At 45.0% G+C, this 13,370-nt stretch overlaps 1 pseudogene; it reads right to left on the bottom strand.

The window, feature by feature from the left end:
• LOC126067948 (uncharacterized) overlaps window positions 1-8,822 on the bottom strand; it is a 39,601-nt pseudogene extending 30,779 nt beyond the window's left edge.
• Window positions 8,823-13,370: the final 4,548 nt, after the last annotated feature.

Here is a 13,370-nt window from a genome sequence, read left to right on the forward strand (position 1 = left end):
CGAGGGAACCGAATTGAGTATCTAGATGTAAATTCAACCACCTATGAGCAGCTGATATTTGATAAAGGCCAAAAGTCCATTAAATGTGGAAAGACAGTCTCTTTAACAAATGGTACTGGTGTAACTAGATATCCACCTTAAAAAAAAAAAAAAAGGAAACAAGACCCATACGTCACAACATGTACAAAAACTAACTCAAAATGGATCAAAGACCTAAATATAAAATCTAAAATGATAAAGATCACAGAAGAAAAAATAGGGACAATGATAAGAACCCTAATACATGACATAAACAGAATAGAAACCATAACTAACAATGCACAAACACCAGCAGAGAAACTAGATAACTGGAGCTCCTAAAAATCAAACACTATGCTCATCAAAAAACCTCACCAAAAGAGTAAAAAAACAACCTACAGACTGGGAAAAAATTTATGGCTATAAGATCAGGGTCTAATCTCTAAAATCTACAAGATACTGCAAAACCTCAACAACAAAAAGACAACCCAATTAAAAAATGGTCAAAGGTTATGAGCAGGCACTTCACCAAAGAAGACATTCAGGTGGCTAACAGATACATGAGGAAATGTTCTTGATCATTAGCCATCAGAGAAATGCAAATCAAAACTACAGTGAGATACCATCTCACCCCAACAAGACTGGCGCTAATCCAAAAAAAACACAAAATAATAAATGTTGGAGAGGCTGTGGAAAGACTAACACTTATGCACTGCTAGTGGGAATGTAAAATGGTACAACCACTTTAGGAATCGATTTGGCACTTCCTTAAAAAGTTAGAAATAGAAGTACCATGTGATCCAGCAATCCCACTCCTTGGAATATATCCTAGAGATATAAGAGCCCCCACATGAATAGATATGTGCACACCTGTGTTCATTGCAGCACTGTTCCCAAAAGCAAAAATATGGAAACAGCCTAGGTGCCCATCAACAGATGAACGGATAAACAAATTGTGGTATATACACACAATGGAACACTGTGCAATGATAAAGAACAATGATAAATCCACAAAACACGTCACAACATGGATGAATCTGGAAGGCATTATGCTGAGTGAAATTGGTCAGTCGCAAAAGAACACTATTATAAGAACTCAAGGAAAGATTTAAACACAGAAGAAAACATTCTTTGATGGTTATGAGGGTGGGGAAGGAGGAGAGAGGAATTTACTAACTAGATAAAAAAAAAAAACAAGAATTATCTTAGGGGAAGGGAAGGATGATATACAATACAGGGGAAGTCAGCACAACTGGACTAAACCAAAAGCTAAGAAGTTTCCTGAACACAACCAAACACTTTGAGGGACAGAGTAACAGAGATGGGGTCTGGAGACCATGGTTTCAGGGGACATCTAGTTCAATTGGCATAACAAATTTCATTAAGAAAATGTTCTGCATCCCACTTTGATGAGAGGCGACTGGGGTCTTAAAAGCTAGCGAGCAACTATCTAAGATGCATCAATTGTTCCCAGTCTACCTGGAGTAAAGGAGAATGAAGAACACCAAAGACACAAGGAAAATATTAGTCCGAGAGACAAAAGGGTCCCAGAAACCAGCGACTCTATCAGCCTGAGACCAGAAGAACTAGATGGTGCCCAGCTACCACCAATGACCACCCTGACAGGGAACTCAACAGAGAGTCCCCGACGGAGCAGGACAAAAGTGTGGTGCAGAACTCCAATTCACGTAAAAAGACCAGGCTTAATGCACTAGAGGAACCCCAGAAGACATGGGCCCTGGACTCTCTGTAACCCGCAACTAAAACTATTCTCAAAGCCAACTCTTCAGACAAAGATTAGTCTGAACTATAAAACATAAAATAATACTCATGAAGAGTGTGTTTCTTAGTTCAAATAGTTACATGAGAGTAAATGGGCAGCTCCTGTCTGGAGGCAGGATGAGAAGGCAGAAAGGGATAGGAGCTGGGTGAATGGACACGGGAAACCCGGGGTGGAAAGGAGGAGTGTGCTGTCACAGTATGGGGATTGCAACTAGTGTTACATAACAATATGTGTATAAATTTTTATATGAGAAATTAACTTGAGCTGTAAACTTTCACCTAAAGCACACACACACAAGAAGAAGACTTAGATTTCTGGGCCCAACCCCCGAGTGTCTGATTCAATAGGTCTGGGGTGAGGACCAGGATTCAGCATTCCTAGTAAGTTTGATGATTATGCTGATGTTGCTGGTCTTGGCACCACATTGGAGGCCTCGGGTATAGAGTAAGGAGAGGTCAAAAGATGCTAACACTTACAAGGCCCCTAGAGGAAGATGTTTTCATAAAGGAAAGTAGGAGAGGTGGTTGGTATACTGGAGAGAGGATTTTCCCGGTTTTCTTTCTCACCAGACTGTTAGGCCTTTACGATTTACCTTATCCTGTTTCTCTGGTGAGATCTGTGTTCCACATCCGAAGCCACCACTACTTGGAAATTTCATGCCATATCCTGCCACATTCACCCATCAGGAGCTGCTCTCAGCTTTCAGAATAAAACCCAAACTCCTTAGCTCAGCATCCGAGGCCCTGTGAGGTGGGGCTGCTGGCCTCATTCTCTCCTCTGTCCCAGGGGACCCTTTGCTCCAGGCATCACAACCTATTTGCTGATCCTCAATTAATTTTGCCCTCTCATGCTTCCCTGCCTCTGCAATATGCTTTTCCTCTGTCTTGAGCCCTCTTCCTCTTCCTCATTTCACAGCTCCCTTTTCTCAGCAAGGTTAGATTAGAATTCCCTCTGGGATGGAGTCCCTTTGTATCTATATTTTGTGTCTTTTCACCACACCCTTGGTCATCTCCAATAGAATTGGGGCAGATTATCACTATGCTTACCTTGTTTTCCAGGTCATCTGTAGTGAACAGCTTCACATTTTTCACTACATCAAATGTTCTGCTTCTAGGTATGGCTGGCATCTGTCTCTCTCCCAACCCCACAGCACCTTCCTATACAATCAAAGCCTCTTTTTAAATTTACAATCCCTGATAGGGGTGGATGACCCAGTAAGTAAGGTAAGCACAGGCTTACTTGTGCTTTCTTACTAATCTATAGTGAACAATTTCACATGGGTTTCATATCTTTGAAATTGTTTCTACAGATTAGTAAGTAAGCACAAGTAAGCCCATGCTTACCTTGCCTATTGGATAATCAGCCCTGGCTTCAGTCTCTGGCTCAAACATCACCTCCCCGCCAAAGCCTGCCCTGAATCTCCCAGGCTGGGGCAGGCCCCCTCTCATGCTCCTACTTTCTGTTGTAATACTCATTCCACCATTTCACAGTTGTTGATGTAATTGTCTGCCTTCCTCCCTAAACAGGTTCCCTTTGAGTGGAGAACAGGGTGTTATTTGATTTTTACCTCCCCAGTTCCTGGTATAATGCCTGGCATAGAGCAGGCACCCGATACTTGCTTGTTGAATGAAAAAATACGGGAACCAGTGAATAAATGGATATAAGAAGGGCAGACTGATCTGAGAACCAGTGCCTGCCTTCCTCCAGCCCATGGTATCTCTCAGCCACATCCTTCCTGTGGGTGAAGTGAAGACAAAGGACTCCCCCTCTGGTTCCTGTCCCATGGGAGAGCACCAGCTCTTAACTCCTACAATGCTTGTAATAGGTTGCTTGTGTCTTCATCTCCTTGGCCAGCAAAATGACAGCCTCTTTCTAAGCCAAAGGCTTGTGGACATGTGCTCTGCTCAGATTGGCAATTTTTACTTTCCTGGTGGAGAGCTAGCAAGGGGAAGGGCAGCAAACAGAAGTGTCTCTTTCTAGCTTCTGTGTGTGTGCTCCATACTCCAAGGGTTCAACCAAAACAGATTTTTAGAGGGAAGCTCAAACTTCAAACACAGGTGACCGGAGAGTCAACACTGTCCTGGTCACTTGAGCCAGCTACTAACTGGACCACCTCCTTATGGGCTCCTTAAAACACCAAGCAAAGGGAACTGCCTAGGGGGGCAGTTGTGGTTCGGTGGCAGAACTCTCACTTTTCATGTGGGAGACCCCAGTTCAACTCCTAGCCAGTGCCCCTCAAGCACAACTACCACCCATCTGTCATTGGAGGCTTGTGTGTTGCTATGAAGCTGAACAGGTTTTAATAGACCTTCCCAACTAAGGTAGACTAGGAAGAAAGCCCTGGTGATCTACTTCCAAAAACCAGCCAGTGAAAACACTATAGATCACAACGGCCCATGAACACTACAGCAGCTAACAACAGCCACGACGGCCCACGAGCACCACAGCAGCTAACGACAGCCACGACGGCCCACGAACACTACAGCAGCTAACGACAGCCACGACGGCCCACGAACACTACAGCAGCTAACGACAGCCACAACGGCCCACGAGCACTACAGCAGCTAACGACAGCCACAGTGGCCCATGAACACTACAGCAGCTAACGACAGCCACAACGGCCCACGAGCACTACAGCAGCTAACAACAGCCACGATGGCCCACGAGCACTACAGCAGCTAACAACAGCCACAATGGCCCACGAATACTACAGCAGCTAACAACAGCCACCAAGGAAGAGGAAAGACGGAGGGGCTGGGGGAGAGCAGAAGTGCAGCCTCGCCCTGCGGTTGTTGTGGTACTGCCAAACTGCCAATACAGCCGATCTGCATAACTGCCATGATTGGCCCTCTTCTGTTCAGCAAGGGCCTCCTTATCCTCTCATTCCACAGGAGAGGAGGACTCCTCACAGAGAAGGATGGTGGGTAATAGTTAGGTCTCCGCATCCACAGATAACTGGCCCCAGGGTCAGAGCGTGGGTGTGACTTGCCCAACATCCCACCGTATGTGAAGGTACAGTTGGATTTGAACCCAGCCTGGTCTGGCTCCAGCCTCTTCACTCCCCTCAATATGCTTTCTTCTTAGAAAAATGTTAAAAGACATATAAATCCATACAGGATGCAAGTGCAAATTATTTCTTCTGTGGACGTGTAAAATAGCCAAGTGGTGACGGGGGAATTTGGCAGGGATGGAGTGGGATGAGTCAGGGACTGCTTTTTGAGGTAGGAGAGCTGTTCTGTGGGGAGCTGAGAGAGGGGAAGGCCTGGCAGGAAGGGAGAGAGGGGAAGAGAATTCAAGGAGGAGAACTGCAGGGGAGGAGGAGGGTGGGACCCTGTGTGGCCTCTCTGCAGTGGTGGGCTGTGGACTGAGACAACTCAGACAGGTAGCAGGGCACAACTGGAAAGGCCAGCTGATAGCTTTGTCCTGATTAACATGGCCTGCAAGACCAGAGCTGTGTATGTGTGAGAATGTGTGAGTACGTGTGTGTGTATGTGTGTGTGTATGATATATGCGTACGTGTTTGTGTGTGTGTGGGGATTTGGTTCTGTGTATGTATGGTTATGTGTGTATGTGGGATGTTGGTATGTGTGGTATTTGTATGTATGTGTGTGTGGTATGTGCATGTGAGTATGAGGCATGTATGTACATATATGGTGTGTGTGTGGATGTGGGACATGGGTATATGTGAGGTATGTGGTGTGTGTGTATGTATAATGTGTGTATGTGCGAAGTGTGTATATATGGTATTTGTGGGGTACTGGGTATGGTGTGTATGTGTGAGTGTAGTGTGTATGTAGAATGCGGGTATATGGGATGTGGGTATGTGTGGTGTGTGTGTGGAAGCCTGTGATGTCTGTGTGCACGTGTGTGTATGTTCAGGTAGTGCACTGAGAACGTCAGAAAATCGCCAGTTGTAGATTTCTAATATCCTACCTTTTCTTGCCTGTGGATGGGCACTGTCCTGGCCTTTTCCCAACACATTTACTGCTCAGTGGTAACCCTGCATTCCTTTTAGATATGCAGAATTATGGAATTTATTTAATTGGATACCTTGGTCATCTAGTGCTTCTAAAATAGAAATACCACAACTGGATGGCTTTAACAAAGAGAAATTTATTCTCTCACAGTCCAGTAGGTTACAGGTCCAAATTTAGGCTGTCAGCTCCAGGGGAAGCCTTTTTCCTTCTGTCGCCTCTAGATGAAGGTCCTTGTCATCAATCTTCCCCTGGTCGAGGAGGTTCTCAGGTGCAGGGACCCTAGGTCCAAAGGATGCACTGTGCTCCCGGTACTGGTTTCTTGGTGGTATGAGGTCCCCATGTCTCTCTGCTCGCTTTTCTCTTTTATATCTCAAAAGAAACTGGCTTAAGATAATATCTAATCTCGTAGGTCTCATTAATATAACTGCCACTAATTCATCTCATTACATCGTAGTGATAGGATTTACAACACATAGGGAAATCACATCAGATGACAAAATGGTAGACAATCACACAATATTGTGAATCATGACCTAGCCAAGTTGACAGATATTTTTTTGGGAACACAATTCAATCCATGATGCTGGGTTAAGCAAAAATGAATATTTTGGCATTCACTTTACTCAGAGTCAGGTATGGCTGCATTCAAGGATTCAGACAGTGTTGTCGGGACACTGCCCTCTCTGTCTTTCAGCTCTGCCATCTTTGCTATTGGCTTCACCTGCAAGCTCTGTCCATGTGCTGATCCCTAGCAAGATACACCCAGGTTTACACCCTCCCAGCTTCGAGCCCAGTGGAAGGAAAACTTCTTTTTACCTATAGCTTTGACAAAACCCCCGAATTGACTCTTATTGTTTCAGTTTGGATCAAGTGTCCATCTCTGACCCACTCACTGTGGCCTACATGATGGAATGTTCTGATCATCCCTCTCCCTCCAGGTCATATGTTTATCTCTGGACCGGGGAAGTGACATCAAGCACCCCTGAGAGTAGGCCAATTCCCAGAGGACCATTAGGATGCTGGTGTCAGAAGGGCTGGTGGGTGAAGAGCAGGCAGACATAGCACTTGCCTCCTTCAGTCAACAGAGGGCATCCCACTTGTGTGAGCTTGGCCTTCAATCTTGGTCCAGTATGTGGTTGCTATTCTGCTTCTCACCTGACATTTTTCTTAACAAGCTAGTTCCGAGAAAAAGTTGCGTAAGACTCATACTAAGGGACTTGAAGGTGGGGAGAGATTGGAGAAAGGCAGCTGGCTCAGAGAGGGAATGGAGCTGTGTGTGATTACTTCTGGTGTGTAGCAGGTCCTATGCCCGGCCTATTCTGATATTATCTCATTTAATCTTCACAACCTCCTTGTGAAGTGGGTACCTGTGCACCTATTTAACAGATAAAGTCACTGGTATCCAGTGAAGTGAAGCTACTTGCTTAGGAGGAGTGGCAAGGCTTGAGTAGAACTGCAAGCCCCTTGGGCCACTGCTTCCTTTAAGGTGATGGTACCCCAGTTGAAGACAAATCTTGAAGCTAGAAGGAATCTCAGTGTTGTGATGTAAGCATGGGATTCAGATTTCATGTCTAGAACTGGGACTTAGCTAGTAAGTACTTTTACTCACTAACCTGCAGAATGAGGGTGATTATGTCTGTCCTGCTGAGATCCCAGAATTGTGCCATCATTCAAATGAAATCAAGGGGAAACAGGCTTTGGAAATGGTCAAGAGATGAATACTTGTAAAATGTGACTGATGGTAACCAGGACTGGTTGTTAAAATATGACATAGTTTTGTACTGGTCGATAAATAGTTTCTACCTCCACCTACTCTGCCACTACATTGTTTTCTCCCCAGGGCCCTTGGACCTGAGACTCCTGGGATCTCCCACAATTCAGAGATTGAAGAGGAAATGCCTGACCCTGGTCACAGGAGAGGAAGCCACCTGGAGAAATCTGTGGGTCCAGAATGGCCACAATGGCCCTCTCTTCCCCCTGGTGACCTCTCCTCTTTCTCCTTGACTCCTGGTGTTCACCATGAGTCTGCCTCACCCAGGTACCCCTTATGTGTTTTTGGATCACAGCTGAAGTGGGAAGGAGGAAGCAAGAATGAGTGAAAGGCTCTGAAAAGTCTCAATAGAAGGAAATCTGTTGAATTTTGTTGAACTTGATATTTCTGGACTTTGACGGGTAGTATAGCCTAATAGTTAGTGGCACAAGCTTGGGATCCAGACTGCCTGGAATCAGCTTGTGACTCGTTCACACACTGAGTGGTCTTAGACAAGTTATTAATTCTACCTGCGCTTTAGTCTTCTCATCTGTGAAATGAGGATGTTAATGGTATCTACCTCATAGGTTGCTGGGAGGGTTAAACAAAAGGATACTGTGGATTATTTAGAATAGTGCCTGGCTGGTAGCCTGGTTGGTAGTTATCTATTATTACATTTTTACTTGAGCTTTTTTTTTTTTAATTTTCTAATACCTATCTTAATTCTCTGGAATGAGTATTCTACGAATCCTCATTTGGGATTACTGATTTACAGGAATCTTGAACAGAGAAGGAGGTCAAGGTGCATCTACCATGTGCCCCAGTTTCAAATACTTTGCCTTGTGATTAGATTAAGTATGTTGGGTTTTAGTTCAGAAACTATGATTGTCATCTATTTGGGGGCATAAATAGCTATTAAATACTCTTCCTTACAGGCTATTCTCGTCAAGCCGCTCCCTCTTTCAAGAACTTGCCATGACCCATGACTGTCCATGCCCTTTTTTACTGAGCTTCTTAGTCCTGCACTAAGTTGCTTTATCTACCTCCTCCCAGCCCGGTGTCATTAAGATCCTTTCACACCCATCCTTGCCTGTTCTGGGGCCCCCTGTCTTGCTCTTATCACTCTCATTTCCCATTTCCAAGGGTTTCCTCCATCTGTGTTGTCCTCCAACCTACTCTCACCTTCAAAACCTGACTTGAAGCTCCTCTCTAAAGCACCTCCCCAGACGGTGGATGTGGCTTCAGCCTTCTCAGCGTTGTGTATACCATTTGGACTGTGTTCCCCTGAAGCCATGTGATTTAGGCATTTTCTGTTCATGCTGTTTTCTCATTTTGACAATAAGCCCCTGGCAACCCATCCTTCCTGCCAGAGCAGGGTTCAGGACTTCCATTTCTTTTGCAGTCAGTTCAGTTCTTTGCACACAGTAGGTTGCTGCTCAGGAAGGTCTGAGGGGTCAGCTGCAGAGTTGAGTAGGGAGCTCCAGGCTAAACCCCCTTAGACTTGTAGCCTAAAGCCTATTAAAAACAAAAAGCAAGCAAACAAACAAAAAAAAACGAGTTGCTGTCAAGTTGATTCTGACTATAGGAGACCCTACGCATGTTTGTCAGAGTAGAACTGTGCTCCATGGGGTTTTTAATGGCTGATTTTTTGGAAGTAGATCTCCAGCCCTTTCTTCCAAGGTAACCCTGGGTGGACTTGAACCTCCAACCTTTTGGTTAGCAGCTGAGTGTAATAACCATTTGCACTACCCAGGGACTCCTATAAAGCTATCAGGCAATCAGAAAAACTATGATTTTCACTGGATAACTACAGAGGGAGTTTGGAAAGCATCTTTTCCATCCTTGCTCCATAGGGGCAGAAATTAGAGCCCAGAGAAATTGGCCCTGACATCACACCATGGGGACTTGAACTATATTGACCACCAGCTGGTGGCACCTCCACATCATCATGGCCAGCTACAACTCATCCTCTGCAGAGATCCTCCTGGGGGACTGCACCTGCCTTCGTGGGCTGCCTCAGCATGCCCCCATCTTCCTTCAGTCCCTCTAGGAGCTGCCACCGGAGGATTAGGGTGACAGAGGCAGTGGTTCTAAAGAGGACTGCCTTCAAATCCCAGACTTTTCACCCAGCTATGTGCCTTTGGGCAGCTACCTAAACTTTTTAAGCCTCAGTTTCTGCATCTGGAAAATGGTGATAATGATAATGGTACCCACCTCATAAGGACGTTGTGTATATTCAGTTGGATAATCTGTATGGAGGGTCTAAGACAATGCCTGGCAGTAAGGGCTCATCAACATGGACTATTATTATTTTATATATGACTTGAAACAATGCCTTGAGTTCTGGAATGATCTCAGCTTAAAAGTCCGTTCTCTACGAAACCTTCCAGACTTCCTCCCTCTGTGTAGAATCTCTCACTTCCTCCCTAGGGCCTGTGCAGCACATTATCCTCACCTGTATAGACATTTGCCACCTTGTTCTGTAATCACCTGTTCAGGGGCCTGTTTCTTCCACTATCGTCAGGAATTAGAGAACGGCAGCCAGTTATTTCACCTTAGTGAATGTTTGCAGAAAAAAATTATATTGAAAGTGGCTTCTCCTACTCTGCTCTTCTATTTTTAAAATTAAATTTAATTTATGCATCTTAAAAATAAGCAATCCTTTCCCATGGTTCAAAATTCACAGTAGATATTCAGTGAAAATTCTCCCTTTTTTGCCTTTCCCTTCCCCAGAGGCAAACATTGTTACAATTTTAAAATTGTGCATCCTTTCAGGACCATTATATATGTATGCAAAGGTGTATAAATCGTCTGTCAATATTCTTTTTGCTTTTCCATTTTTGATGACACATCTGTGTTGTTGATGTGGTTGTGATAGCCCAGGTTTTGGAGCCAAATCACCTGGGTGCAAGCCTGACTCTGCCACTTATTACTGGTAATACTAATCTTGGGCAGATTACTTAATCTCTCTGTGCCTTAGTTTTCTCACCTATAGAATGGGTATGTAGCAGTAGGTGCCCCATAGAGTTGTTCTAAAAAGGCATGTGTAGAGCATTGAGAACAGTGCGTACACCGGGGCTCATTTTTAGCAGTTTTTATTCTGTGCTTAGCATGTGCAGGTGTTATGCTGCCTCCTTTACATTCATTATCTCCTTGATCAACCAATGACCCTGTGAGACAAGTACTGTTATCTCCATTACACAGACTGGGAGATGCTCAAGATTCAAACAGGTTTGGCGTCTGGTCTGAGGTCCCTGGGACAGTAAGTGTCAGGGGTGAGACTTGAGACTTAATCACTGTGGGCCTGTACTGACTCTTGAAGCTTCTTGTTGACATCCCCTTCCTAGGTCCATGTTCCATATACAGTTGTTGTTGTTAGGTGCCACTGAATAGAATATGACTCATAGCGACCCCACGCGACAGTGTAGAACTGCCCCATAGGGTTTCCTGAGCTGTAATCTTTATGGAAGGAGATTGCTAGGTCTTCCTCCCATGGAGCTGCTGGGTAGGCTCAAACTGTCAACCTTGCAGGTGGTAGCCAAGTGCTTAACCGTTTGCACCACCAGGGCTTCATCTGTACACAGTAGGTGCTCAATAAAAGCTCACCCACTTGGGTCTTTCCTCCCCAATGCCTTTGGTTTGCATTTCGTGAGCATCTGTTTCTGAGCAGGATCTCTGAGGCCCTAGTTCAACCCAAGGCCTTCTGCTTTGAATCTGCAGTTCCTGTATAGCACCATCTCTAAGGGAATCTGCTTCCCAATTATCTTTTTCCTTTTTCTCATGTTTATATCCCCTGAAATGAAGGAGGGAAAAATCAGCCCTTAACTAGGATTTTATTATCCATTGACCTCAGCCACCTCTATCTATCTCTCCTGAGCTCTGCCCATTAGTTGTCAGGGCAACGTAGTGTAACTCCTGGCTGGCTGCAGTTGACTGAGTTTAATTCTCCCTTGCTGCCCTCACCGGCTGGGCATGGTGGCCCTATGTACTTGCTTGAGAAGCACTGTCAAGCACGGCCCTGGAAAAGTAAATCAAGAGAATGAGATGTATTTGGGGGAAGAGACGGATAACTACCCAGGCTCTAATTCTTAGAAAGTAATTGCAGCCTTAGGTATGGTTCGTGGATTATTGCTGGAAATCATGAAGTTGAACACAATTCAGAACTGCACATGTAGGAACAACTGGAATTCAAGTCACTCAGCCTTAGCCAGACCAAAACTTTGCTGTGTCACTTCTGGGTTCCACGCAGCATCTCTGGACCTGATTTCCTGATCTGAGCCTCTCCTCTCTTTGCCTCCCTCTCCCTATTCCCAACCTTCCTGGAAGAAGGGGGCACCTGTTTTTGCATTTACCCCTTCCTCACCTTGACATATTTCTGTTTCCACACCCACATTCTCCTCATTCCCTTCCAATTGTCTATCTTCCCACTTACTAGTATCTTTCCTAACTCCTTCCCTTTCGAGAGTTTTCAAGTATTTTCTAGTGCTTTCCTCTCCATTAGCAACTCCTCTGCCTTCAAATGTACACAGGCCTCCTTTACCTTCACATGGCTCTCATGCCACTAGAGCTACTTTCCTCATTTCATAAACATTTACTCTTTTTAGGTCCTGAGGAGATAGGAATGAAGCCAACATAGTGGTTGCTCTGGAGGAGCTCCTAGTCAAGCCATAGGACATAAATGTAACCAATGGTTCCGACGCACAATGTGTGTGCTGCAATGACACTGAGCACAGAGACCTGTAGGAGCACAGATGAGGTTGGTGTAAGGATGGTCCAGGTGAGAAAACAGAGTGAGGACAAGTGGGCTTGGTTAGGCGTTTAGGACATGACATCCTCAGAGACATCTGCACTTAGTGTGTACTGTCAAGATCAGGCAATTCTTTATAGCTGCCACCCTTTATCTAGTTTTGCTATGAGGAGTTGGAGCTGTGATGGAGCTGGAGCTATGATGGAGCTGGCTTGTACTGGCTGGCGAGAGGTGATTCTGTGCACGTTTTCTCAACTGTGTGTTCAGTGATTTCGTGTTGGTGGTCATGGCAGGAGTGCTCACACCATGGAAATCAGCGAACATCATAAAACTGGGGCTTTTTTTTTTTTTGAGGGCCAGTTCACTAGCCCATCCCTGGGGCATCACAAAGAAAGTAACATTATTCTTGGGAATTGAAAGATAGGTAGCAGGTTTCTAGGTGAAGAGAGAGAGGATAGAAGAGGGTGGAGGGCGTTTGTTTGCTGGGACTTTTTTGGTTGCAAGTGATAGAAAATTTAGACTAACTTAAGGGGAAAAAAGGACTATATTAACTGATGTCACAAGGAAGAGGAGGTGGTTTCCGGTATAAAATAAAGGCTTCAAATAATATTATTGAGTTTGATGGTTAAGTTTGTGTGTCACCTTGGCCATGATTCTCAGTGTTTTGGCAATTGTGTAATGCTATGGTCACTTCCTTGTTGACATTTGATATGTGATCGTTCTCACGATGGGATCTACATGAGTAGCCAATTAATTGAAAGGGTGTTTCCTTAGGTGTGTGGCCTGCATTGACTGTGGGTGGGCATCCTGGCAAGGCTTGAGGGCTTTTGCTTGTTCCGGATCCTGCAGCTGGCTCCTCTTTGTCTGACCTCCAGTTCTTGAGATTTGAGCTAGCTGCTTACCTGCGGTCTTGCCTGCCGATCTTGGGATTCATTGATTTTCCCAGCCTGTGAGAAACAGCCCTTCTCTCTGACATGCTGATCTTGGATTCACCAGCCCCTGCAGCTACATGAATCAGGAGAAGCCTCTATCCTGACCCATGGACTTGGGACATTCCAGTCTCTACAACCACATGAGCCATTTCCTTGATATAAA

This window comes from Elephas maximus, chromosome 26 (assembly GCF_024166365.1).
Source record: "Elephas maximus indicus isolate mEleMax1 chromosome 26, mEleMax1 primary haplotype, whole genome shotgun sequence".
Lineage (NCBI taxonomy): Eukaryota > Metazoa > Chordata > Mammalia > Proboscidea > Elephantidae > Elephas > Elephas maximus.